This window comes from Bos indicus, chromosome 8, assembly GCF_029378745.1.
Source record: "Bos indicus isolate NIAB-ARS_2022 breed Sahiwal x Tharparkar chromosome 8, NIAB-ARS_B.indTharparkar_mat_pri_1.0, whole genome shotgun sequence".
NCBI lineage: Eukaryota > Metazoa > Chordata > Mammalia > Artiodactyla > Bovidae > Bos > Bos indicus.
The window spans coordinates 41,437,219-41,460,092 of record NC_091767.1 but is presented as its reverse complement, the minus strand read 5'-3'; the positions used below and the strand labels follow the sequence as shown (position 1 = coordinate 41,460,092).

Genomic DNA, 22,874 nt, shown 5'->3' with positions numbered 1-22,874 from the left:
TGCTGCTACACTATTCTGTATCAAGCATTAACATTTGGTTCCAAGTATTATCATAGTGGTCTCAATAATCTAGTTACTGGTCCTAACCAGCTAAGCAAGTAATCTCGTTAAGATCTGGTATCACCAGCAAGCACATTGCTTACACTTGAAGAAAATAAGTTTACATTCATTGTCGTCTGTAGGTTCTTCTTCTACATCCTACTTCCCCTTTGTCATTCCTCAAGTCTACACATCATTCATTCATCACATTTCCTTCCTTAAAGGAGATAGTGTATTTTTGAACCAACAGGATATCTATTTGCATGAGTTAATCCAACAGAATACTTTTTATAAAACATCTTTTCCAGTGTTCTAATTAATGGAGATATGGATCACTCATTTACTAAAAAAAAAAAAAAAGACATCTTCAGGTTGCTATAATTTGGAAACAGATTTTTTTTTCATCTAGGTAAAAGGTGCATATAATTTGAATTGTTAAATGACTTATTAATGAACAAAATAACCATTCAAGTAATTTAAAATCTACTGGTCTTAGATATTTGAAACATGGTAAAAGGATATATTCCAGTTTTGCCCAAAAGTCACTTAAAATATCTACAAATATTTCATCTGTGTATGGTATACACCATAAATGCCTAAACTGGAGGAAACTTGAAACCCTCACGTTAATTGTTAAATGTAGTATTTCTAACTTGTGACCAGACAGATTGGTAGGCAGCCATTTTTGTGTCTTAAAATAACTGGGGGCATAGTTAAAATTTTATACATCAAGTGATTGCTAAGGAATGTTGCAGGTGAGATGTGGTTATTTTTAGTTTATTTGAAATGTCTTAAGCTGGGGGGAGGAGGGGAAGCAAATATCTGAAATTTGGAAAACCCTAAATCTTTTGATAAGAAATTGTGATTTTCACTTACATTGTCTTTAAGGATATAAAAGGTTGATAAATTGGTGTAGTTAAATTGAGCCATAACCATTGGTGGTCATGGGGACCGGTAATTAAGCCTGCAGAAAAAAATTACAATCTAAGAATTTAAGAAATAAGATCCTGAAGATTTTGTTTAATTGCATCAATTTCTGTATTTTATGTGCATTTAAAAACTGCAGTAAGTTGAATGGGGTTAATCTTGTCTAATAATAAGTAAATGAGTCTGTAGACTGTGATCTCCCCAAACTAAAAAGTACAGTACTTGGAATTGTGTTCTTTATGGTTGTAGTGTTGGTAAAGCACTAATATGCAGAAAATAAAGGAATTACACAGTGAAAAAAAAAAAAAAAAAAGGGTGTTGTTCTCCTAATGATCAGGGAAATACAGAACAAAACCACAAGACATCACCTTAAGTAGGATTGCTGTTTCCTAAAGTTATGACCAACCTAGATAGCATATTCGAAAGCAGAGACATTACTTTGCCAACAAAGGTCCATCTAGTCAAGGCTATGGTTTTTCCTGTGGTCATGTATGGATGTGAGAGTTGGACTGTGAAGAAGGCTGAGCACCAAAGAATTGATGCTTTTGAACTGTGGTGTTGGAGAAGACTCTTGAGAGTCCCTTGGACTGCAAGGAGATCCAACCAGTCCATTCTGAAGCAGATCAGCCCTGGGATTTCTTTGGAGGGAATATGCTGAAGCTGAAACTCCAGTACTTTGGCCACCTCATGCGAAGAGTTGACTCATTGGAAAAGACTCTGATGCTGGGAGGGATTGGGGGCAGGAGGAGAAGGGGACGCCAGAAGATGAGATGGCTGGATGGCATCACTGACTCGATGGACGTGAGTCTGAGTGAACTCCGGGAGCTGGTGATAGACAGGGAGGCCTGGCATGCTGCCATTCATGGGGTCACAAAGAGTCGGACATGACTGAGCGACTGAACTGAACTGAACTGAATAATAGCCAAAAAACAAGTTGGTGAGGATGTGGAAAAATTGGAACTCTCCTTATACATTGGTAGTACGCATATAAAATTGTGCTGCCACTATAGAAAACTGGAGTTCCCACAAAAATTAAAAACAGAACTACTGTATGACCTTTGAATCTCAATTGTGAGTATATATCCACAAGAAGTGAAATCAGGACACTGAAAGGTATTGGCACCAATGTTCACTGCAGCATTACTCACAGCAGAAATGTGGTATATATATACAAAGGAGTAATATCCAGCCTTAAACAAAGAAGGAAATCCTGCCATTTGCAACAATGTGATCTGATCTGAATAAACATAGGGGACATAATGCTGGGTGAAATAAGCCAATCACAAGAGAACAAATACTGTATGATTCCCCATAAAGAGCCCACCTGCTAGTGCAGGAGACTCCAGTTCAATCCCTGGGCTGAGAAGATCCCTTGGAGGAGGAAACGGCAACCCACTCCAGTATTCTTGCCTGGAGAATCCCATGGGCAGAGGAGCCAGGCGGGCTACTGTACATGGGGTTGCAAGTCAGACATGACTGAAGCAACTTAGCATGCACATACCCCATATATCAAGTATGTAAAATAGTCCAACTCATTGAAACATAGAATAGTATTGCCAGGCACTACAGGAAGAGGAAACACAGAATTGTTTTTCAATGGGTATTTAATTTCTGTTATGCAAGATTTCAAACCCTAAAGATGATGCTGTGAAAGTGCTGCACTCAATATGCCAGAAAATTTGGAAAACTCAGCAGTGGCCACAGGACTGGAAAAGGTCAGTTTTCATTCCAATCCCAAAGAAAGGCAACACCAAAGAATGCTCAAACTACCACACAACTGCACTCACCTCACACACTAGCAAAGGAATGCTCAAAATTCTCCAAGCTAGGCTTCAACAGTACATGAATTGTGAACTTCCAGTTGTTCAAGCTGGTTTTAGAAAAAGAAGAGGAACCAGAGATCAAATTGCCAACATCTGCTGGATCATTGAGAAAGCAAGAGAGTTCCAGGAAAACATCTACTTCTGCTTTATTGACTGCGCCAAAGCCTCTGACTGTGTGGATCACAACAAACTGTGGAAAATTCTTCAAGAGATGGGAATACCAGACCACCTTACCTGCCTCCTTAAAAATCTGCATGCAGATCAAGAAGTAACAGTTAGAACTGAACTTGGAACAACAGACTGGTTCCAAATCAGGAAAGGAGTATGTCAGGGCTGTACATTTTCACCCTGCTTATTTAACTTATATGCAGAGTACATCATGTGAAATGCTGGACTGGATGAAGCACAAGCTGGAATCAAGATTTCCAGGAGAAATATCAATAACCTCATATATGCAGATGACACCACCCTTATGGCAGAAAGCAAAGAATATGTGTTACAGGACCCTTGTTGGGGGGGGATCCTAAGGCATCCTTGCCTGAGGGCTACTTCACTATTTTCTGATGCCAAAGTAGTGGGGTTCCTCCAAACAGTCATCAGTACTGAGGCCATCTGAGGATAACTGCATATTTGGGCCAGCAAGGGAAATTCCTACTACGAAAAGGACATTGGAACAGCTATGAATTTCTCAGAACTGGGTATCAGAGAACTGCTTATCAGGCTGCCCTGCCCAGTCTGCGGAAGCTTTGAGAAGAGTTGGGAACCTGTATATCTTGTAATGTTTTGATATTAGAAAAGGAATAATACCAGACTTCCCTTGTGGTCCAGTGGCTAAGAATCCACCTGCCAATGCAAGGGGCATGGGTTTGATTCCTGGTCTGGGAAGATCCCATATGATGTGGGGCAACTAAGCCTGTGTACCAAAACTACTGAGCCTGTGCACCCTAGAGACCATGCTCTGCAACAAGAGGAGCCTGAGCACTGCGACTAGAGAGGAGCCTCTGCTCCTGCTTGCTGCAACTAGAGAAAAGCTATGCACAGCAGCAAAGATCCGGTGCAGCCAAAAAGACATAAAGGAATTTTTTTGAAAAGGTTTAAAAAGGAGTAATACAAATTACAGTTTAGAGCACCCTGTACTTTTCTTTCATAACCACTACTTAAGAGTTTCTAATTATATATTTGTGTGGTTATTCTATCATGAGCTCCATGAAGACAAGGACCACATCTAAATACAGACATTACAGTCCCCAAGTATAGCATGGGACCTGACATATACCAGCTACTTAACTAAAAAAAAATTGCTCTTTATGAATTAGGGTTATGTTAGACCAGGAGTCAGCATTACCGCCCACAGGAAGATCTGGTCCACCATCTCTCTCTGCATGGCCTGCAAGCTAAGAATGGTTTTTGTATTTTTAAATGACTGGGAAAAAATTTTAAAAAAAAGATACAGCTTGACATATGAAAATTAAACAAAATTCCATTTAAGAAAAATCCATTTCAGTGTTCATAAATAAAGCTTTATTGAAATGTAAAAAAATGCAAAGGAGTAAGAAAGGAAATTTCAAAATTCAATTTAAACACACACATTTGAAAAATGTGCTCTGCCTGGTCCCATACTTCCCACTGTGGCCTGGCCTCCCTGCTCAGTTGATCTGTACAGAGATGAAATGAGACCCCCATAATGATACTGATAATAACCATGACGGCAATAACAATTGCTAGAGAATGTCAGACATTGATTTTCTCATTCAGTTCTCTTAATATCTTCATGAGGGATTATCATTATCTGCAATTTCATAGGTGAAGAAAATGAGGTAGAGAAAGATCAAGTAACTTATTATGGTTGGCAGAATAATCACAGCTCCCCCCAGTCCCCACAATCCCTACAAGTGTCTACATCCTATTCGCTGGAAATTTACAAATGTGTTACTTTACATGGCAAAGTGATGTTGTAAATGGGAGTAAATTAAGGATTCTGAGATGGAGAGATTACCAGGGTTATCCTGGTGGGCCCAATATAATCACAAGGCTCTTTATATGCCAGAAGCAGGAGAGTGAAAAAAAAAGTGATGCTTCCGAAGCAGAGTGATGTAGTCACTGGCTAAGTGAGGCCGGCAGCCTCCAAAGGCTGCAAAAGGCAAAGAACAGATCCTCCCTTACAGTCTCCAGAGTGAGCACAGCTCTGTGTCACTCTGATCTTACCCCATGAAACCCACTCCAAATGTCTAACCTCCAGAACTATAAGATAATACACATTGTTTAAAGCCACTAATTTTCTATGAATTTGTTACAGCAGCAATTAGGAAACTAATACACTTGTCAAGGTCACACATCCATTAGGCCATGGATCAAGAATGAAACCTCATGCTGTATGATTCCAGAACCTGCATAATCACTAATAATACTGGCAAAGGTGTTGAGGACCTACCCTACAGGGAAGAGAATATTGAGTGAGATGAAGAGGCATCGACATTCTCTCCCAAGAGGCCTTCTTGCCTTACCCATCACCAATCCAGCTATAAGAATTATTATTTTCTGGGCAGGGTTTTGTGGCAAATGGGGTGGCATTCCATGTAGACTACCTCAAACAGCTCCCCTATTAAGTGTGTTGCTACTTGATTTTGCCACAAAGGAAGGTTTCCTTCTTATACGGCAGACCTACCTGCCTGTTTAAGCACTTCACAATAGATAGCTTGAGAAGAAAAAGATGCTTTTCTCTTGGCTCCTGGATGAAATACCTACAGGGGTAAGAGCTCCAGCTTCTGGAAAACACATTCACCTCTTCACCTCCAAGGAAACCACTAGTCACTGCTTACCTGGATGCTGAAGAAGGAGGGGGCAGTGAGGGTCTGTGTCTCAGAAGCCATGTCCAATCCTCATGACCTAACTTCTCCAAGGTTCTTCCTCATCTGTCATGTGGATATGATATTATCTGCCCCAAGCACCTCAAAGACTCTTCCTGAAGAACTATGAGTTTATAGATATAGAAATGCAACCTAAATTCTAAAAAGCCAACTATGCAAAATGGGTATTATTATTTTTTTAATGGATTTGTTATGGCCACCTTTTAACTTTATTAACAGTGCAAAAATAAAAAGTGTTGATGCGCTGAATGGAATTTGGTGACTCAGACTTTTGGTGTCTAAAAAAACGGAGAAAAATCCTCCTTACCTCAAAGAATGAACTTGTATCAGAAAACTTCAAAGTATACATTCTTTCTAGTATTCAAGATTAAAAATTACAACGACCTTTTCAATAAATGACCTTCAATTATTTGTGAAAAGATTAGCAAAATATTTAGGGTAGAACCCCATGAGAACTCAAGGGTTTTTCAAAAATCTCATTGTTGGCAGTAAGAGGTGAAAATGGAAAGAGAGGCAGTTCATTTCTCTACATCTTTAAGGATTCAAGCCAAATCACACCTCTTATCTGATGGTTCTCTAAACAGCCAAGCTGATGGGAATTGTTCCTTACAGTGACATTTCTTGTCTCTACCAGTCATATGCACTTGGCGTTTACTGTCCTATGGCAAGAATTTCACTTGTGTGAAGCCCAACTGGAGGACAAATTACTGGAGGGGAGAAATCACAACTCATATGTACTCTGTGTCCGCACAGAGCTTAGAAAAGTACAAAGTGCATCAGATCAGATGTCGACTGAGTTTCTAGGTAACCTCTGCCCATCCCAAAAGCACACACCACAAATCACCCCTGGGCTCACACATGCCTTCAGTATCACCCCCTCTGCTCCATCACTTTGACCCTCCTCCTTGATTTACTATTATGTTTCTTCTCCATCAGCTTCCTGTCTGAAGACTAAAGTCAGGATCCTGAATCCTGATCCTGTAGTACTTGCTGTGGCACACCATGCAGATTCTTCCTTCAGGACCAAGGCATCATTCCCCAGAGGCTGGGAATGCTGCAGATGATGGCTCTCAACTGAGGTTTGGTCTACAAACTTCCCTTGGCCCAGGACAGCCACCTTCCCCCAGGTTCCTCTCCTTCCTGAGGAAGTGTATATAAAAAATGTGAAGCATAAAAGCCCTTGCCTCAAGGTGGTTCAACTCTGAAACATTTCCCCAGCTCAAGAATTCCCTGTGGGTTTGCCTGAGCTCTTTATTCCAACTACATTGCAGCTTAACTCCTCCTCTGCCCAATTTTATCCTAGTTCCTTCACAGGTCAGATTCCTGAGAGCCTTCTGCAATGAATTTCCTTCATGTAAATCTGTGCATCACCATCTGTTTCCTAGGGAACCTGTTCTAAGCCAGATCTTACACAAAAATAAGGGAAAGATAAACAATGCCCACAGCAAGAGGGACTGGGGAGGGCTGTCTCAGCTAACACCAAACCAGTCTGATCTGGCCATGGCTGCCAACACCTGGCACTGAACACAGCCACCAGCCTCGCCATCCCATGCCAGAGCAGTGACGTATGGCCACCTGCATTCTCTCCATCAGTACTACCCACTCAAACTTTCTTTGATGAGGGACATATTCCATCCTTTCACTGTCTACTACAATAGCCATTAGCTACTTGTGGTTACTAAGCACTTGAAATGCAGCTAGTGAGACTAAGAAATTTAATTTTAAAAATGAGTTTATATTTACATATAAAGAGCCATATGTGTCTAAAGGCTGCCATATTAGACAAAGCAGCCCTAGATTATGAACCCAGTAGATTTAGAAATGCAATGTCACAACATTTCCAATTCTACCTGCTTTTAATTCCACTACTCATGACCTAGAAATACTTGGTCTGGCTCCTTAAAAATCATCCTAATGAGACATCGGTAGGAACTATGTGCTAGTAAAGTCTAATTAAGTGGCCCACTAATGTTTATGAACATTGTGAAATTTAAGAGCCAGAGAGCTTTGCTGTAAGCTTAAGCTGATTACAATACATAAATCTATTCATGACTGCTTACTCTCATAGTCTTTTAATTTCCAGCCTTTCAAAGAATTTATCATTGAGATGGAGAGGCATCTGTGTACAATTTTAACTTAAGAAACACCCTCTTCCTTGACTATGTACAAGTATACATTTGATTAATGCCTTCTCCCCACTCCCATTTGGCCTATATGCTGAGGGCTTCAGCTTTATGTTTCATAAGAAAAGAAAAAGAGAACAAGTAATAGCTGCCCTTTTGAGGTAGGCCGACTCACAGGCTGGGAACTCAGGGGAGACCTTTAGTTCTGCCCTGTTTCTTGGACAAAGATGGTCTCTTATTACTGACCCAGAAATGTCAGATGGGGCCCAGGGTGAGAGCACACGACTGCACCTGGGCAGGTTCAAGACTATCCCGCAAAAAATGACTAAATGTGCGTGCCCTCCAGACAAGGAGTCATTTCCACCATCTCATCATCTGAGGGTCAGCCCTTACAAAATCTGCTTTAGCCACTGAATGCGACTGAAATTGAATTCAATGCAAACTGAAAATATTCTGTTTACTTAAAGCCCAGAAGCCTTTTGTGAGAAGAATCCAGGGGCAGGCAATGGTAGTTAAATTTGTACATTTTTCTTTCTTGTTACAGTTTTATCTTTTCCGAGCAATTTAATGAAGACTCCAGAGGAAAGAATTAAATGTCTGCTGGTTCAATTACTGAATAATGAAAAGGTGGAAAGGACCACCACGCGCTGTGTGCTGAGCGGCCAGCAAAGCCTATTCTTAGAGTGGAAATTTTTTCTGTGCTGTTCACACTCGCCTGTGCCATCCACAAGTTGTACAGACAAGTGTCGGCGGAAGAAGCAGAAACCAAGCCCTGGTGCAGATCTTCCTCCGCAAGGGTGACAGGCCTGGCCCACAGGGGCCATTGCATGACACCCACAGTAGCAGCCAGGAACATGGCCTTCCTTCAAGAAGATTCTAACCAGCCCTGGCCCCGAATGCATTCATAACTAGCCTGTCCTTAGGACCACACGCCAGGAAGGCCTCAGGGGCAGAGAAGACTTGCTAGCAAGGATTTCAAGGATACTTTACAGTCCCTGCAGCATTTGGAAAACTACCCCTGCCCCTCACCTGCCCTAGCCATACACAGGAAGATTACAGAAACACAAAAATCCTCCCTGCATGCTAAAACCAAAGATAAAATAAATGATGATGCTTCAGAATTCTTTAGAACATTGGTTTAAATGCTTTAAAAATCAAGTCTCCCCGGAAATACCATGCAAGGAAATAGGCAGTGAAGTGTAGACTGTTCTTGCTTCAACGCCCAGGATGACAGTGTATCTCTGCTCAAGTTGGGGCCTCCCTGAAACCTGTTCAGTAACATCAGAAGACTCAATGGACAAGTCATTGTATAGCTTCTCCTTTCACTTTTGAATTCTTCTCGGTTTATTTAAGAAAATGGTTTTGTTCTTGCAAAACACACACTGAAATGTTTAAGGATAAAAGGCTATGATGTACATAACTGACCCATAGGAAAAAATGTGTGTGTCTCTATCTGCATATACATATACATATATATATATATATATATATATAATGTATACATATACACACACACACCCATATTTGTGTATACAATGGTACCCCACTCCAGTACTGTTGCCTGGAAAATCCCATGGATGGAGGAGCCTGGTAGGCTGCAGTCCATGTGGTCGCTAGAGTCGGACACGACTGAGCGACTTCACTTTCACTTTTCACTTTCATGCACTGGAGAAGGAAATGGCAAGCCACTCCAGTGTTCTTGCCTGGAGAACCCCAGGGCCGGGGGAGCCTGGTGGGCCACGACTGACGTGACTTAGCACAGCACAGCATTCATGTATATGTGTGTTCGTGGATGGTGACAGTGGAGCAAGAGTAAATGATAAAGCAAATGGGATAAAACCTGAACAAGAGGTGAATCAAGCTAAAGAGAACTTGGGAAGCTTTTGAATTACTTTCTATTTTTTTACAACTTATTTGTAAGCTTGAAGTGAAATAGTTTAAAATAGTTTCAAAGTTTAAAACAATACAAAGTTTTACCATTTTAAATTCTTTCTCTTTTCTTCTCCATATTGGCTTCTTGCTAGAGACATTTATAATTAGCCAGTGGACCTACTGGGTAAAAGTGTCTGTGCGGGTAGCCCTGCTCTGCAAGAAGGCAACTGTCCCGCTGATGTGTTTAATCAGGCTGAGAATTCTCTTGGAGAAACCAATCACAGATGGTTCTGGAACAGCTCCTCCTATGGTGTGCTGGTGATGACTGGGGCTGTGTGCTGGGGCTGGGGACAGGACTGTGTCTAGGGAGTGCATGAGGATCTCAAGCTAATCTCTTCCTCTCTTCCCTTAAAATATTACAACCAAAGGCATTACATTTTTAAAAATAACTATCAAGAGTGTGTCTCAAGCTACCTTAAATATGTGAGAAAATAAACTATGAGAAAGAAGAAATCTCTAACGCTTCTATCTTTTTTTGGTGTCTGATACAAGAGACAACAACATCAATCTATCAGAATAGAAGCTCTTTAAACACAAGAATACTCCTTAATTATTTCTGTTTCTCCTATACTCTCCCAAGAAACAGAACTGTGGATGCAACTGAATGAAGATGTGATTAAATGAATGCACAACCCCCGAGGCAAAGGTCTACATGCAGCTCCTTCTGCTTAAGACTGCATTTTGAAATCTATCAAACAGTGAAGCAGAGACATTTTTATCTATGGGTTCTCTCTATGTAAGTTTATATTCTTCTTCTCTTTTCTCTTTAGAATTCTGTATTTAAATCTTATTTAGAACTCCATGAAGAGAAAAGGTGAGGTACTAACTGGGAGAAGATATTTTTTCCCATATAAAACTGAATAGAATTAATATCCAGAATATACACATCATTCCTACAAATGAATTAGACAATAAAACAATTCAAAAAAAAACATTGTCCAAAAAACTGGAACAGGTATTTCATGGAAGAGAAGAAATGGTCAAACACCATGCTCAAAGTCTTTAGTGGTTAGAAAATACAAATTAAAACCACAAATATGTGATAAACACCAGATTGACAAGAAGTCCAAAGCCTGAAAATATCAAGTGCTGACAACGTTGTAGAATAACAGCACGCTCATTATCTGCTGAAGGGAGTGCAAACTGGAACCACCACTTTGGAAAACCAGTTGGCATCACAGAACAGAGGTGAAGTATACATGCCCTATTACCCATCAATTCTACTCTTGGGTATATACTGAGATAGGTGGAGAGTGTGTACAAGAATACTCACAATAATACTTGTATAAGGGAAGTCATCCAAATTCTAACAGTATACTGCACTAGCAACTTAATGCATTTCATATAACAGAATGCTATCCAACATTGATGAGGGCTGTACGCATCAACAAAATGACCCTCAGAAGCAACATGCTGGGTTAAAAAAGCAAATTATAGGATACATACATTATGATCCCATTTATGGAAAGTTCATTAAGATTTGTTTTAGGAATAGAAACACGTGTGGTAAAATTATAAAGAAAGTGAAAGTAAAGTCGCTCAGTCATATCCGACTCTTTGCGACCCCGTGGACTGTAGCCCACCAGCCTCCTCTGTCCATGGGATTCTCCAGGCAAGAATACTGGAGTGGGTTGCCATTTCCTTCTCCAGGGGATCTTCCCAACCCAGGGACGGAACCTGGGTCTCCTGCATTGCAGGCAGACGCTTTACCCTCTGAGCCTATAAAGAACAGCATGCAAATGACCAGCAAAAATTCAACATAGTGGTTACCTCTGTTTAGGGCAGAAAAGACTGAACAGGACAAGACACATGAACCTTTAATAGAAATGCTAATGGCCTATTCCTTAAAAGACGTAGTGGACACATATTCATTGTATCGTTATTCTTGATATTTTACAAATGTACACATTTTACAAATACTAAAATGTATGGTAAGTGAGTGCTCACTCAGGCATGTCTGACTCTTCCTGACCCCACAAAATGTAGACCACAAGGCTTTTCTGCCCATGTGATTTCCCAGGCAAGAATGCTGGAGTGTGTTGCCATTTCCTACTCCATGGGGTCTCCCCGACCCAAGGATCGAATCTGTGTTTCCTGCATTGGCAGGCAGATTCTTTACCAATGAGCCATCAGGGAGGCCCCCAATAATAGGTATACATTTAATAAATATTCTTTTGTGTGTACTCAATATTTAATAGAAATGACTCTTAAGAATTGGTTAGCAAGCCAAAGACCAAAAATATTTTATCCAAGGCTTGTTGGAAGAAGGAAGTGAAACAACACGCTGGCCATCAGGCCCTGGCACTCCTTCCTTCCAAACACAGCATGCTGTTTACTGGTCTCCAGTTCCTCCTGGGTCATTCAATCCAAACTCAGCCATCACTCAGAGTTACCAACTGTCCCAGGTCAGAGGAAAGTTTCAGGATGTTCCTCAGAAGCAGCAGGCAAGCTTCCCTTTCTATCTGTAATTCTAGCCCTCACTTAAGCATAGGCCTCCTCCACATGTGAATGATAAGCACATCACTCTGATCACGTTTGTGCACACACACTTCCAACTCTGCAGCTTGACTGGGTTATTATTACATCCAAATATTACTGAAAGCTACTATTACTGACTCTTGACTTTGACTTATTCTCCAATATTTGTACACATTTCATAATGATAATGGAGCACCACATTTAAAACAAAGCATCTCCCTGTCCTCCAGTCAGAATCTGCAATCTGAAAAAGCTCCTTGAAACATACATGTCTCCATGCTCCAACTACAACCATGTAGCAACCATCCCTTAAACCAAAACTGAAATTTAAAGTGAGTGGCGCAGTTACTGTCAGTACAGCATTGAAGAAAAAAATCAACCTAGCTCCAGGGATGTCTGACTCCTCACCTTAGTGAAGTCGCTCAGTCGTGTCCTACTCTTTGTGACCCCGTGGACTGTAGTCTACCAGGCTTCTCCACCCATGGGATTTTCCAGGCAAGGGTACTGGAGTAGGTTGCTATTTCCTTCTCCAGGGGATCTTCCCGACTCAGGAATCGAACCCGGGTTTCCTGTATTGCAGGCAGACGCTTTACCTTCTGAGCCACCAGGGAAGCCCTCCTCACCTTAGTAGGTCATTTTTAAAGATAAGAAAGTATTTGCCTTCCCCAGGCCCATCTGCCACCCAGTGGATAGGGAAGAAGAAAGTTTTATTATATTTTTAGTATTGTGAACTTTTTTAGATAATTGTTTTCATTATCAATTACTACAATAAAGGCGGGTTCCTTTAGCAGTAACATCCCAACAGAAAAAAAGATCAGACTGGTAAAAAAAAATTCTTTTATATATGACTTACCTTGAAAAGTCCATCACTCAGTCCACTATAAAAATACAACCACTTACCTCAGCATATTGTGCTACTGAACCAGCCTCAACTGCATAGACTCTACAAGCTCCAGCCTGTACAGCAAAAAGTGACAGTATTCCTGATCCACAAACAACATCCAAAACAACCTGGAAGGAAATGAGAAGACAAAAAGCGGTGAAAACACACCGGAGCTTTGAGAGCAGACAAAGCACTGGCTTTGATTTTTACAAGCGGTCTTACTTTGGCCAAGTTATGAATCTTGCTGAGATTCCCTGTTCTCATATGTTAAACACGGCTAGTACCTCCCACCTTTTAAGTTTTGCTGTAGGGATCAATATGAAGTGTATCCAAAGTCCTTGGCACATAATTGGTTTTTCTCAAATTATTGCTATCATTACTACAGTTTCTTTGTTACATGGTTTGCTTTTAGGATATTTAGGACCAATAAAAGTAGAGCATCTTGAATGAACTTGCTTATCCTAAATATCAACATGAACAAAATGAAAACTGTCTCCAATAATTCTTAGAATTATATATATATACATACACACACACACACACACAGGGGTGTGTGTGTGTGTGTGTGTGTGTGTGTATACACATACATATTCAGAAGAAAACTGAAGATAAAGTCTTTCACCCACATAAACTGGGATATAAGCTTTCATTCTAGGTCCCCCCCAAAAAGTTGTGGTGGTTTATATGAAGGGTAGAAGGGTATTAAGACAGTGGACAGATATCGAATTTACAGAAACTTTTCTTCTAGGATTTAAATCAACAAAACCACCACTCACTGGCACAAAAGGACAAGCCAATATCTGGACCTGCATGCTGAGAGGAAGAGGTGGATGGTATGGGCTGGATCTCTGGCCCCACACACTGCTGAAGCTGAGGTCTAAAGCTCAGTCTGATGGTTGAAACCTTAGGATTCTGTATTTCTGCTGTATCTTTTATTCTTAGCATCTTTTAGCACTAGCTTTGAGCAAGGCATTTCACGTGGCTCAAACCCTCACAATAAATGTATGAATAGATAACATTATCGTGCCCACTTGTAAGATGACTAAACTGAAAATCAGAGACACTGAATGAGCCCAATTTCACCCAGCATAAGCAGGGGAACTAGGAGTTGAATCTGGGCATTTCTGCCTTCCAAGCTCATGTTTCATAAAATCACACGCTGATTACTTAAGTTCATTGTTATAAATCTGACATTTTAACCCAGCAATACCAAGAGGCAATGAATGACAAGCAAACAAAGTATTAATTTTTTTTTCAGGAAAATTTATAACAGTTTTTACTTTTACTTTTATAGCAGGAAAAATTTTCCAAAAAGTAGGAAATATTGGAGGTCACACATTCATGTGTGTGTGCGTGTGTTTTAATTGCAATATCATACTGTGCTGACACAGATTCGGTGCCATTATTCTAAGAGAACATGCTGTTAGTAATGGGCTCACAGTGCTCACTTGTATTAATTCTAGAGCTGTGGCTGTATTCCATACCGTCTCCTAGGGCCTGGGTAATTAGGAGCATTACCAATTTAAAATGTCACCCAGTCTCTGGAATTTGTCGTCAGGCTGCCTATCCTTTTAGAAATACCGCTATTTATTTCTCCCCATCCTCCCTAGGAGCATCATCTTCACATGGTCCTGGTTTACTGCAAGAACACTCACGACTGCTGGCTAAAGAACAGAGGCTCTGTAGGTTGGACAGTGCAACCCACGGCCCCCTCAAAAGATGCACCACACCCGGAAGACTTTTCCCAGAATCTTCTTCAATTAAAAATAAAACACCTTCGATTCTATGTTCAGTCCAAAATAGGGATACAAAATTAAGACACGACAGAAATTGCACCTGCTTGCTCTGGTGACAGGTGCCCCAGAAATGTGTGAAGGGAACATTTTATTAGGGTCTCACGAGGCACATCTTAGAGGAGTGTATTTCAGTTCTCTTGATCCTGCAGACTAAAAAAAAAAAGACATGTTTAACCACTAGGAGAGAGACAGTGGAGAGAGGGAATGAGGAGAGAGAGAAAAGAGGTGAGAGGGAGCCTGACGTGGTTCAACTTTTTGCCAAATTAGGACTTTAAGTAGGAAGACGCTTTGACAGACCCTGACCCTATCTAGAGAAGGGCTGAAAACTATTCCCAAATACCTTATTTCAATAACTAATTTCAAGTCAAAACAACTTTATTCATTTGGGTGATTTCAAAACAGAGCATAGACCTTGAAAAAGAATCTGATCGTTTTCTAGCATTATCCAGATAATGCCATCTGTTTCCCGCTTGTGTGTATATTTTAAAAGTTAACAAGTGAATTTTCAGTCTGGGGCTTGTAGAAGAGGGAGCGGAGAGGGAAGGACATTCTGCCTTGTCGACGTAGAGCCATGAAATGCTGGAAACAAAGCTGAGGGAGGCTGAGAATACATTCTCTGGTGAAAAATGAAACAGTCAAAGCAAATATTCAGCCTCTAATGGAAACAGACTCTCTTGGCCCTTTCCAACTGGGGTTTCCAACTAGGAGGAGAGAGGGCATTAATGCAGTAATTCTTTTACACCTTCTTATCTGGCACCTCAGGAAGCCTTGGAGCTGCCACTAATCACATTTTCTTGTCCTCACAGAAGATTATATTGAGCCCATTTTTTATTCTACCATTGGGAGGCCATCACAGAACTGGGTATGCTTGAGGACCTTATACTTCCTGGTCCCAGAGAAAACTCTCTCCCCTCAGACAGAGGCAAAAGGGAGTCATAAAATCCCCTTTCAAGTGTAAAGCAGTGTGTAGTTTCCAAAGGACGTTCCCTTGACGCTCTCTATGTGGTCCTTATGCCTCCCTGGGATACAGAGTACGTGGTAGGGCCCCACTGTACTGAGAAGGAAACAGGCTTGGAGAGACTGTTTTCAGCCAGAGGTAACGTGGCTGGTAAGGGGCAGGGCTGGATGGGAATGCAATGCTCAGCTCTCAGTGGCATCATGGCCACCCTTCTGCACAAATGGGAGGAAAGCGTGGACTAGGAAGAGAGCCCAGTCTGACCACACCACACTCTGACTAAACATTTCTGACGGCTCCATGTTATTGGACTCTGGCTGGGATCAGCCAAGGTCAGAGGGAGTGACAGGAGGTCAGGGGACCTATTCTCCTGACCATCTCCCTCCTGGGTCTCCACGGACTGGCTGTGTCTCCTCCACCAAAGCCATGGCTCTGCTGAGCTTCCATTCCTTACAGCTCTGACTATTGTCTCAGGTTTCCAGCAACCACTGCTTCCTCTCTCCTCCTTTAGGCCTAGGGGTGGTAAGAGGTCCCCACTCCTGCTAGTGCTAGGGAATTTCACCATCTCATGCTGGTTCCCTATATTCTGCCCACAGCATGGTAAATGGTCCTGTCCTTTAACTCTCCTGAAACACCTTGTCGGGTATGCCATGTCTCTCCTGCAAGAACCCTGGCTATTACACCAACTCTTCCTTCTGTTCCCCAGCAGGGAATATTTCTTTAACCTTTGCTCCCCTCCCAGGCTAAGTCGAGTGCTCCCGCTCTATGCTTTTTTATCATCACCTACTCAAGCCCTCCCTCTGCAAAATTCACCACAGTTATACTTTTTCATTCAAGGAGAAATTGTCTGATTAATTTCTGCTCCCTGTCCTGGATCCTAAGCTTCATTAAAGGAGAGACTTCTGTTTCTCAGGACATTCACTAAATCTTTGTTAAACAAACTGAACAAATAGAAATGGGTCTCACTACCACAGAGAAGGAACATATTCATGATCCAAAAGACACAGTGCAAATCCGTTACCTCCGTGGGAAAGCACCATCTACCAGCATAACACATCCACTTCAACCTTGTGATCTTAACAAGCATCCTTCAAAGGATGACTTTTCTTTGATGGTGCCATACCATCATCACATTACAATCTAGTTAGCTCTGGTTTACTACGTTCCTCTAGAGACAGAATTCATCCTCAGCTCCCCCTGGATACACAGGCAGTTAACTATAGAAGTGGCTACGTTGGGGTTCATATGGGGCAGTAGCAGAAAATGGTATGAAATCCTTGCCAGGACTAATGGGGAAAAGTCAACAATCGGTCCATGTAACAATGGTCCAAAGTTCTGTGAATATGTTTGTAAATAAAGTTTAAAAAATGTTAAAAAGATAAGGTCATTTCACATGTACAGATGATTTTAATTGCATGCTCTTATGGTTTCCTGGGCAAAGAAATCTTGCAAAATGTTTGGACAGGGCTAAAAAAGCTCCAAGAGGGTTCAGAGATATTTATCAGGATTTACTAGGTTAAAATTAACAAAGAACACCCAGGCCCTTATGAAAACATGAAACACAACTACCATGGAATAATAAAGTGAAAATAAACATGCACCATTATTATTCTTACTTTGTACTATGCTTGTTTAGCACCTTTACCTTATTTATGCATGATGGTGACCATCAAACGTGGGCACCTTATTTTCTCCATAGTACAAATAGAGAGACTGAAAATTAGACAGAATTGAAGTCATACACTTAATAAATGGGCAGAGATAAGATAAAAACAAATGTACCTAACTGAAACGTTATGCTATTAGCCACTTCCCCCAGTTTGGTTCAAAGCTTTTTCTGTGTGCTGTTTAGGCTACAGTAATATCGGTCACATTTAGTCTTCTTTTCATGCTACCAGCTTTACAACTATCTTCCAAGATTGAGGTCCCGACTGTCCTACAATCAATTCTTCAAGTTATGCCAGCTGTTACGTATTCACTGTTTCTTTATTTGCTTGAGGGTATCAGTGGCTGCCCTGAACTGCAAACCCTAACTGTCGTTTTTGTACGCCTCCTACTCCTAAATTGCGTCCTATCACTTGGCACTTTCATGGTCACTGCTGCTTCTTCCAGACATTATTGTATTACATCCACAGACACCACTATTGAACCATCCCAAGTTACAAGAACCCCATGCTTTCGCAATGTCACGTACTTTATCATCATAGCTATCTGGGTTATGATGGGCTCATAGCCCATAGTGATGGGCTCCCTGCCCCACAGGCTGCACCCAACTCTTCCAACAACCAAATTGCTAACTAATAGGTTGACTGAACAGCTTCTAGGCAGGAACAGAATGATTGAACTACACAGCCTTCTGCAGGCCACCACATCTCTCACTCTGGCTTTTGTCAGAGAAGAACAACTCCAGATCACCTCAAGAGCTACAGAAGACATCCCTTTGTGGGCTCCACAGCTAGGTTTAAATCCTGCTCAGATAATTGGCACTTTCACTACGGCAGAAGAGTTCCTCGGTGACAGCTCCTCATAAGACAGAACTCTACAAGAGTTGTGCAGTTAAGCTGGCTTTCAACAAAAGGGTTGCCTGTATTTAAATAACGAATGTTTAATACTTCTGAGCACCCTTGCTTCACCCCACCATGTTTCTTCTGGCAGAGGACAGATAAATTCATCAACAATTTTTTCACCACCCTTTCACCAGTTCTCCAACTACTTTTCTCTATTATTATGGAAAATACAGAGATGCTGATCACTCTCAGCTTCCCTGCCCATGATTATCCCCCTTCATATGCTGCCCACAGACTCAGACAAGCTCACTCAGCTCTAAACCCTTTGGCACACAATCATTCATCAGACATCAGAAGTGACTCCTACTACCCATTGTGCCAAATACTGCTAGATGCTGGAAATGCAGAGATGAAAATAACCTGTCTAGTAGGGAGAAGTACAATAATGTGTTCTAGTAGCAACGATAGTATTTTAACAGGCACAATGAAAACATGAAAGAGGAATAGTCTGCTCTACTAAGGAGCTGGTCATTGAGATGACCAGAAGAGTGAAAATCGACAGTTAAGTTGATGTGTGCATGTGAAGGGAGGGAGTGGCGGGAGTTCCAAGCTGAAAGCATATGAAGGCACCAGTGAATGACAGAGCCAGTCATGTTTGTTCTTCAGTCACTCAGTCATGTCCAGCTCTTTGCAACCCCATGGACTGCAGCATGCCAGCCTCCCCTGTGATGTTCGGGACTCAGCAAATTTTCTCAGGAGCATGATGCGTGTGGTAGAGACAGAAGTTGGGCAAATGGTTGAGAAATTAACAGCTCAAGAGCAAAGGGTGATGCTTGATTGTAAATGGTCTTGTATACGACACTAAGAGCTTGGACTTAATCCTTAAGCAAAGAAAGACCATAAAAATGTTTTCAGTGGAAGAATTATTTCATAGTTGGATTTCAGCAACATCAGTGTGGCATAGATTGGAGGGCAAGATATCAGGTAGTAAAGCAGACACTGGGAGTTCCTAATCACCATCATTCCCTTCTTCCTTCCTATCAGAACCTCCCTCTGTGTAATTAGCCATCCCCAGTCCCAGCCTGGGAAACTCAACATTCAAAAAACTAAGATCATGGCATCTGGTCCCATAATTTCATAGCATATAGATGGGGAAACAATGGAAACAGTGTCAGACTTTATTTTGGGGGGCTCCAAAATCACTGCAGATGGTGACTGCAACCATGAAATTAAAAGACGCTTGCTCCTTGGAAGGAAAGCTATGACCAACCTAGACAGCATATGAAAAAGTAGAGACATTACTTTGCCGACAAAGGTCCATCTAGTCAAAGCTGTGGTTTTCACAGTAGTCATGTGTGGATGTGAGAGTTGGACTATAAAGAAGGCAGAGCACCAAAGAATTGATGCTTTTGAACCATGGTGTTAGAGAAGACTCTTGAGAGTCCCCTGAACTGCAAGATCACACTGGTCCATCCTAAAGGAAATCAACTGTGAATATTCATTGGAAGGACTGATGCTGAAGGTGAAGCTCCAATACTTTGGCCACCTGATGCAAAGAGCTGACTCATTGGAAAAGACCCTGATGCTGGGCAAGATTGAAGGCAAAAAGAGAAGAGGGTGGCAAAGGATGAGATGGTTGGATGGCATCACTGACTCAAAGGACATGAGTTTCAGCAAGCTCTGGGAGATAGTGAAGGAGAGGGAAGAATGGTGTGCCACAGTCCATGGGGTCACAAAGAATCGGACACAACCGAGCAACTGAACAACAAGTCCCAAATGAAGGAGCCTGACTGGTTCAAGGCAATCATAAGTGGTTCTTTTTCTCTTGCCAGTGATGGCTTTTATACATGTTGTGTGTAATACAATATTGCTAATAAAACCAGAGGGGAAGTCTGTTGGGAGCTACTGGAAAATTTTATGCCTTTTAAGACAGACACACAAAAAAGATGTTACTTCCTTCTTGGAAATGATTAAATTTAAATGTGATGTTCAGAGGAATTGGATTAAAACACCTCAAAATCTCACTACCTCCAGCATTTCAGCCAATTTGAATAGGATTTCCTCCTACTTGAGGCCAAAGTTATCTTAACTGGTACAAGTGGGGAAACTAATTGGAAAATATTTGCAATACTCTAGAAAAGACACAGTAAGAATGAGAACTAAGAATCAGCTGTGGGACAAAGGGGAAGAGAAGAGCCGCAAAAATGCTGGATTCATAGACACGAAAGAATTTGGAAACTGGAAAGTATAAGAAAAGGTCGAGACTGACTCTGGGTTCCTGGCTGAGGTGATGTTTCTAACACCTTCAGTTTTTGCAGCTAGAATGGAATGCTTGCTTGCCTTGCTGACCAGCCATAGTGGCTGTAGAAACTGCTTATGCTGGTCTTTGAAAAGTGGAGCTGTTCCACTGCTGCTCACAGAGCCTGCAGCAGAGGCTTCTCCTGTCCCTCACATTGTGCATGGGTACAAGTGAACAGTGCCCACTTCACTGAGGCCACATGCGCTTTCTCCCCTGCCTCCTACTGCTGCTGAGGCACTACAGCCCCCATCTGGCACACAGGCAGCTGCACCTCAGAGAGTAAGGGAGGTAACCCTGGGGGCACGCTCCACCAGTGGGAGATGGCAGCCAATGGAGAAACCATTCTCCTCCCCAACCCATGAACTATCTGAAGACAAAGTGGTTTCCTATGATCTCTCTGAAGATGTGACACTGAGCATTCAGTTTTTCAAGCGTTGGCCAGCTCAGTAACACCCCCCTGCAACACACCTGCCCTCCCTCTTTCCCTGCCTTGCCCCTGCTCTGGGGAGACTGCCCTCCCTAAGATAGTCCTAGCACATAAGCCTTTCCTGCATGATCTGTGATTTGGAGATCTGAGGCTAAGAAAACAGTAGTCCTTAGACAAAATTCAATGTCTGTTGACATTTTTCTTTAATTCTGTCTTTCCTGGATTTTTGTTCTTCTAAATTCTAAACCTAAGCTATTACTCTGGAGTTGAGTGACTGTGTCAGCACCTCAGATTTAGGAAATTAAGCAAAAAGAAGACACAGGCACAAGCTCTAGGTTCACCGATGTCCAAGTCCTAGTTCAGTGCTGGAGAAGACCAGGTTCTGGTATAGTACTTTGCTTTGTCAAATTTAACTGCTTTTACTGACTTGATTCTCTTTATCTATTTACATTCTCATCTTGCAAAGTAGATATTAACACAAAGACATCTACGTTAGAAGTTCCTGCTGTACTGAGCCTTTAACAAAGTCAGTAACAAATAACAAAGTCAGTAGTTGCTCCAAATCAGTCTTTCGTGCCACTGTCTTATACGGAATGTGAAAGGTTCAGAAATTCAACCCTAGGATGTTCTTAAAATGCACTGCCTTTTGTGGGAAGGGACTCCACCAGGCAGAAGTTAATAGTAAGCTAACCAATAAAACCGTATCAGTGAAAACAAAGTTCTTTTTTGCCCTGGCTCCCTCCCATGCGCGGCTGAGGCACTGAGAATTTCCCCTTAGGCAATCTGTGCCTTCTTTAATGGTTTTGCAAAAGTGGCATCTGGTATGATCGCTATTAGCGCCACTTAGCAGATATTTCTGGTTCTCCTTATGGGCACATGGCTGGACTGCATCCCTTGCCCTTAGGAAATCAGGAATAACCAGGAGCCTGGTGGACTACAGCCTGTGGGTTGCAAAGAGTCAGACATGACTGAGCACGCACATGACTCGCTGTGGCCCATGTAATGTGCCAGGACTTAAGATGGGTCACTTCTGGGAGGAAGACTGAAGAATGAGGAGTGTGCTTTGCCACACACCCCTTCTCTCGGCAACAGGAATGTCACACATGGAGGCGGCTTCCTCAGCCTGGGTCTCAGGGTGAGAATGAGACAAAACACAGCCCTCAGCTGACCCACAGTGGATTAAACAAGCAATATATGACACTCTACTGGTTTAAACCACAGAGGTCTGAGGACTGACTGTTACAGCAGCATAACCTAGTTCACCCCAACAAGCCCAGCTAAACCATCCCCCTGCAGTGCTGATGATTTCTGATTCAGATTCCCCAGTGTGTTCACAGAACTCTGATGCTGTGCTGAGACTCTGGTACAGCAGTTGACTAAATTCTTACAGTCATCATATGTTAAGTGTTCTTAACTCATTTTAAAATTGACTTCCAAAAGATTAAGGTCAAATGTCAGCATCTTGAAAGGTACAGAGACTGGTTTGGAGCACAGTTATCTTGACTAGAAAACCCATCTACTACATTAAAGCCCCTAGCTCCCTCTTTTCCAGATGCCCTGAAAAACAGTCTGTGATTGTTGTTTATTCAGGCTTCTTGGCTCGCCTTGAAAGCTGCACTTTGCTTTCATACCAAATGAAAGCACTTTCCTGTGCTGGCTCTGGCATCTCTCTCCAGTGCCCTCACAGGAGCAGAGTCTATCCAAGCTCAGGAGAATCCTGGCTCAGACACACCATCTGCTTCACTCACTCGCATTCAGGAAATCTACGCGGGGGCCCCCTCAGGACTTCAGGGGCCAAAGAGATCGTTAAAACCAAGA

The 22,874-nt window shown here is 41.9% G+C and overlaps 1 long non-coding RNA gene across 1 annotated transcript in view; it reads right to left on the bottom strand.

Moving 5' to 3' along the window:
* LOC109562481 (uncharacterized) overlaps positions 1–22,874 on the bottom strand; it is a 120,414-nt gene that overhangs the window by 39,422 nt on the left and 58,118 nt on the right. The window contains exon 2 of the long non-coding RNA XR_011568041.1: positions 13,090–13,200. This is a non-coding gene — a long non-coding RNA (uncharacterized lncRNA). The remainder of the gene's footprint in view (positions 1–13,089; positions 13,201–22,874) is intronic.